The 6,431-nt window shown below is 41.4% G+C and overlaps 1 long non-coding RNA gene across 6 annotated transcripts; it reads left to right on the top strand.

The window, feature by feature from the left end:
- The first annotated feature begins 2,231 nt into the window (after window positions 1-2,231).
- Window positions 2,232-6,091, top strand: LOC119364595. 6 transcript variants are annotated; one of them, XR_005174995.1, is made up of 4 exons: window positions 2,232-2,739; window positions 2,831-3,120; window positions 3,318-4,094; window positions 4,431-4,797. It is a non-coding gene; the product is annotated as an uncharacterized LOC119364595 (long non-coding RNA). The 6 variants fall into 6 exon arrangements; XR_005174997.1 differs by adding an exon at window positions 5,449-6,091 and having other exon boundaries at window positions 2,233-2,739; window positions 2,831-4,094; window positions 4,431-4,564; XR_005174994.1 differs by having other exon boundaries at window positions 2,233-2,739; window positions 3,378-4,094.
- The last annotated feature ends 340 nt before the right edge of the window (window positions 6,092-6,431 follow it).

Raw genomic sequence — 6,431 nt, 5'->3', positions numbered from 1 at the left:
CAATCAAAACTACAAGTGGATGTCCTTGAATGAGTAAAATATTCACCAATATGCTCACACAATAAGATGGCAATTGAAATATGTGGCAAAGCATGCACAACCAATTCTAGCATCTATCAAACAATTGGATATGACTAGGTCATCTATATATGAGTATATTGACTTAGGAGTCAAATGAGAACATTTGATCATAGGTCATACTCATCGTTTAAGCTCGAGTGGGGTTACCACTTTTACATAATGCATTAATGTGTTCACACCATTAGAGTTGCTTTGATTCAATTCTTAGAGTTAAGATCCCCCTAGATGTGAGATCCCCCCTTAGAGGGATGAACTAACCTTGGGTTTTGTCGATGATGACCTCATGTAGGTGTTGAAGATGTAGATGCTCAATGTTGATGTAGATCATTTGGAGCAATCCTTTGGAGTGAGTTGCACTTTCAACTTGCCTACATGGGTTAGTCCCATAAGGAACAAACAAGAATATCCATAGACATAGAGTAATGCATACACAAGATGATGTCCATGAAAACATTAGGTTACCTTGTCCCTTGCCTTACCAACATGAGGGTTTGTGACTCCTTGAACTAGTGCAAGATGTGGAAGTTGATTGCACTTGTTCTTGCCAAAATGATATGAGTGAAGAATGTTGGCGGAGTCACCCTCAAGAACTCTCTAGTTCTTCTTCTTCGGGATCCACATCATCTTCATAGGAATCCTTGGAGTTGTAGTTGTACTTGATGAAGTGGAACTTGACGTAGTCTTGGGAATCCACTTGACCAAGGCCATGGGTGCTTCTTCAAATGCATCAATCTCTTCTTGAAGCTTGTCCTTGCCTTTGTTCTTGTGGTCTTGTGGTGGAAGATCATCTTGAGCTTGTGTCCCCCTGAAAGAAGTAGGATCATACTTCTCTTGTTGAGGAACAAACTTTGTCTTGGGGTATTGATCTTCTTCCCACTCAACTCCATTGGCATTGAACTTTCGTTCAAAACCAACACCTTGATTCTTCCGGTGTCTTCCTTGCTTGCGTACAATTTCCTCGAATTGCTTACTCTCGGCAAGGCTCTTGTAAACACCTTTCTCTATAATTCCCTTCAATAAACTATTTTCTTGCTCAAGTGTAACTTAGCTAAGAGAATTATTAGTGGAATCAAGAGAACTACTAGAAGCAACAATATTGGATTTTATATTATTATTGTTACTACTAGAGGAAGTATCATTCTTGTACTTGTTACTAGACTTGACTTGAGGCATGTAAGTAGATAAGAGTAAATGCTTGGCAATGTAAGAAGAACTTTTCTTGCGGAGATCATCATTGATTGCCTTTAAGAACTCATGCTCTTGCTCAAGATTGAGCTTTTCAAAGCGTAACTTCTCATGAGCACTTAAAAGTTCTCGATGATCTTCGAAGATAGTTTCATGAGCTAACTTAAGAGTGTTTAGTTCTTTAGTTAGAAGCTCAATTTCTCCTTATCATTGTCATTCATTTGATTAGCATGATTAATTGACGTTTCATCATAGTATTCATCACTAGAGTTGTCAACAAGTAAATCATCATCCACAAGCAAGTCATCTTCATCACTATTGAAATCAACATACTCGGGATGTGTTACCTTTGGTCCTTTGGCCATGAAGCATCTTCCAATTCCTTCATTTGGTGAATCAAATATGTCGTAGGAGTTGGTTGACACAAGTGCTAGACCGGCAACACCTTCATCTTGAGTATGTTCGGAGTCGGAGTGATAGCTTCTCTCGGAGTGATTGTCGGAGTCGGAGCCGGAAACCCATTCACCAACATGAGCTTGATATCTTTGTTTTGTGTAGCTCCTTGATGACTTGTCCTTCCTTTCCGAATCCTTGCTTCTCCGTGAGGGTCTTTGTTCATAACGATCATCTCTACTCCTCCTCTCTCTTGGTGGTGATTCTTATCTTTTGCTTCTTCTTTTTGGAGAATCTTCTCTTCTTTTGTAGGGTGCCGTACACTCATTGGAGTAGTGTCCGGGCTTCCCACAATTGTAGCAATTGCGCTCTTGACTAGAAGATCTCTTGTCTCTACTCCTATAAAAACGCGAATTGGTGGTGATGGTGTGCCTGCCTTCACGTCATCTATGCCGTCCGATCTGGAACGTATGGCTGAGATCCGTGCCACTTGCACTTTTTCAAAAAACACCCTGTGCTCGGACAGAATTTTGGAGCAGGGACATCCATACACAACACCACCTGGTGCCCGGTAGTTCCAATGGGCTGTCTCTTCTCCTTTCTCCTCCTCTCAAGAAAGAAACAGAGTCTTCTAGACCCCTTCCAAATTCCTCGCCGCCGCCGGGATCTCGCGTCACCGCTCTCCTCCGCTGCCTCCCGAACTTCCCTCGCTCTGGATCCGAGCCAAGCCTCGCCGCCAAGTCCCTTGCCGCCGCCTGTGTCCTATGTCCCCACGGCAGCCGCCGCCGCATCGGCCCCCTTGCTCGATGCATCGGCTCGGCTCCAGTGCATGACCCAGGGTCGCATGGTGGGCTGGGCGAGCCTGCCGGCCTGCCCCGCAGCCCCCTCGCCAACATGGGCCCAGCCGCCCCTCCTCGCCTCGCGAGGTAGCTGGAGAAGAAGCTGTCGGATCGGAGGCTACCGCAGGACAAGATCATCAGCTACTGTTGTGTCTGCTTGTTGAAGAAGGGTGTGCCGGCAGGAGGAGGCACTGTTGAGAGTGCTCGATCTGCAACAGGGCGAGCTTGGGTTGCACCGCAGGTGTGTCTGCTGCTGAATTTTCCAACTGCTACTGTTCCCTATACCTGTATTACATTATGCTTCGAGCTTTACACACGACTTCTCCTTCTAGACCTGGGCACGCAAGATATCGGAGACTGAGAGGATAGTGCAGTATATATTCTTTGTTCTCTGTTCGGAGCCTGACCACTCATTCCATTTTATGAAGGCTCTGGTTCTCAACCTCCAACATGATTCCCTTTCTTCCGTGCCTCCAATGGAGGCTACCAGCGGCAAGAACGCCACGAGTCATCCTGGCATTGCAGATGCAGAGCTTTCCAGGGGCGACCTATTTGTTCCCGGCCACGCCGATGTCAACTACCTTGATCCACTGTGACTGTCCCCAACCACGCTCAACTCCCTGTAAGTCATGTTTTTCTCCTACCAGATCAAAAAAATTGTCAAGTTTTTGGAGTACAGTTGTGTGCCCGATCCGTTCATGATTGAAATTGTGGTCTCCTAAACATGTGATTTGTGAAATTTTTAGCAACGAATTGTTTGTGGATCTGCAAAGTACGTTGTCAACAGTGGATTCAGACTTCCTATTTAATTTTTTGCAGAAACCTGTACCATCCCCTCAGGTCAATATTCATACCCTTTTTCATTGTCACATTTGTCAGATTTTTGTACTTGGGATGATTTGGTGCAAGGTATAGAGGAGCATGATCATGGCTAAATATATTTGTAAGTAGAGAAGTTCTTGAGTCACACACTAAAGGAACAGAGATAAGCTTTTTCTCTTTGTTGTATCAAGTAATTTACTTCCCAGTCCGCTATATATTATTGTGTACTGAACGCAATCTGAAATAACCTCTTTTACAAAAAAATGCATACCTGTGTGGTTGTGTGAGATCTATTTGGAAGTGCTAATTGATGAAATGTATGTAGCATTAGTAATAACCTTCTGATGTGTGGTCACATATGTGATAATTAGTGAAATGTTGCTTTAGATAGTTTTTTCATGACTTCAACATGTGCCTTCCATATCCTTGATCATGTGAGTTCATATATCAGTTTTTAACTTCTGCAAGTAAATTTTGATGCTGTGCAAGTTATATATGATTGGAATCACAGGGAAAACTGTGTGATTCTTTTCTTTCATGATAGTAGACTCTTAAACCTACATGAACCAGCATAATTGTTGTAAACATTATTTAAAAACGTATATCTTCATTTATCTTAATTAGTTTAGATACATGGCGGGGGAAATTCTACTCGAAGCTCATTGCGTCAGATAGTCAACCAAAAGCACCACATCGTGGGCTGGCCCACCATGGCCGGAGATGAGAATGATCGCTCAAAGTGGAGTCGGAGACGACGCGACAAATCATATTTCGGTACATTATATAGTCTCTCGGCAGTTTTATTCCCTATAAAATGGTTCCAATTTGTTTATGTTGAATACTATTTCAGTGTCGCAAGGCAAAAACCACTAGATTTTTTTTTAATTTAGTATGTTTAGAGCATTGGGGTCCTAAGTAGTTGTCTTTTAGTTTAAGGAATATTTGTCCTTCTGTCCACTTGCGAAACAAATATTGTAGTTTAACACTTTTGTCAAAAAAAAATCTTCGCCAAAATACTACAGGTCATCTACAGCCTTGTTAATTTTTCCTTTGCCTAAATATACTATAGACCATTATATATGCAATACTGATTGTCCGATATCTTTTTAGGTGTTTTTAGGTGAGAAGATAGATGAAGTGAGGGCTCAAGAGCTAATATTTCCGCGCTGATGTTTTGAACAAACAAGAAAAAGAAGGATACACTATGCTTGACAAACGATTCCATGACCTGATAGATGCCTATGGTATGTAACTATGTAAGTTGAACTAGCTGTGTGAGTTATGCCTGACATTTTATTCTCTTCATGGTGGTGCTGTGTACAGATTCATGCTTCTTGTTCATATTCAGCAAAGTCTTCAGTCAAACACCTTTACTTAATTCTTGTTTGGTAAGAAACCTTCTATAAGTGTGTGCTCAAATCTCGCTATAGTATGTATGTTATTTGAATATATTATGCTATTTATCTTAACATTCAAATTTGGTGTGCCTAAATAGCAAGAAATGAGCAATGTTGAATCCTTGGATTAAAGGCAACATAATAATATGTTTTTGGAGATTTCTTGTTGTGCCCATGCTAATGATTTGGGTGATTTGGCGTGAGCGCAACAGCCACTGCTGCATATTTCACAATTCAGAGTTATTTGCTGCGGTGCTTGCGTGCATTTGCCATTGAGTAATCCAATGTTGAAAGGAGGCTGAAGCACGACACATCATTTTGCCATAGTTTAATGGGCTAACGGCTGATGTGTGTATTGCCTTCTACTTTTCATGAGTTTGTAAAGTATTTGTTCCTTCTATCAATGAAACCGACAACGGCCACTTTGGGTCATCAAACTGAACCTATATTTCTATGGAATCTTGCGGTGAGGTTGAGGCGTCATCAAATTGAACCTATATTTCTATGGAATCTTGCGGTGAGGTTGAGGCATTAATGTTCATTGGAGTGCCAAATTCATGTACATGAAAAAACTTTCTGAACTTGTATATAGTATTTTATGTATGCAAGTTATATATCCTATATTTTATTATGCATGTTCTTTTTTCATCTTAATTCTCACCCATGGTTGGCATTTTGGACCGTATTAATGCTCATGGGCATGGAGATATGATGTTGCACGGCATGAGTAGGTGATGGAAGAGGAGATGTGAACATGTTGGCCCCATTGGATTGAAGCCGGAGGATGAAGTAACTTGTTGCCATACATCCATTGCACATACTCTTGGGGATATATAATGAGATTGTGGTGTTGTCGTTCTTTCATTATCGATATTAAGGTTAGTCCAAAGTGATATGCTTAATGTGTCACCATTTCTAGCGGAAAATGATGTGTGCTTGAGGTCGAGCACATGTCAAGTGAGGTGGAACAAAGACATAGACAGATTTGGAGTTAGGTGTCATCACAAATTCACTATTGCCAGATATGTGGACTTGTTAGCTATTGCCAAATGCTCTTCGTCCCTAGCGGACACCTCGATATAGGACTTAGCGGACAAAGGGAAAGCCGAGTAGGAAGAACAAGTCCTCTTCCAAGGTGAAAATGGAAGCCAGTATGTTTGATTGTTCCCAATGTGTACCGATCAAATATTCAAATGTATAACATCATTTTGATCAATGTCTCCTACATTATTTCGTTGTCCCCTAGCATTGCACTCATGCCTTCTTTTTGATTCCGTAGCATAGCACGTGCATCTTACTAGTCATGATAAGACCTTGACTTAGAGCTTCTTTCTTTGTTTCTACTCTTGTAGAATTTGTTGAAGTTCTTCACCATTAAGCTCAATTCTTCATTGAAGGTTTGTTTCTCACTTGATGATGTGGGGACTTCACTTGAGGCTTTGTAAGCACTACTTGACTTGTTGTGAAGTTCCTCCTTGTCCTTAAGTGACATCTCATGAGCAACAATCCTTCCAATGACTTCCGTTGGCTTGAGATTTTTGTAGTTTGGCATCATTTGGATCAATGTGCACACGGTATCATACTTTTCATCCAATGCTCTTAAGATCTTCTTGATGATGAATCTGTCAGTCATCTCTTCACTCCTAAGCCGGCAATCTCTTTTGTGATAAGTGCAAGCCTAGAGTATATTTCAGTGACACCTTCACCATCCTTC

This window comes from Triticum dicoccoides, chromosome 2B, assembly GCF_002162155.2.
Source record: "Triticum dicoccoides isolate Atlit2015 ecotype Zavitan chromosome 2B, WEW_v2.0, whole genome shotgun sequence".
In the NCBI taxonomy this organism is placed as follows: Eukaryota; Viridiplantae; Streptophyta; class Magnoliopsida; order Poales; family Poaceae; genus Triticum; species Triticum dicoccoides.
Note: the sequence above shows the minus strand (reverse complement) of the source record. Positions and strands in the feature narration are given on the sequence as shown.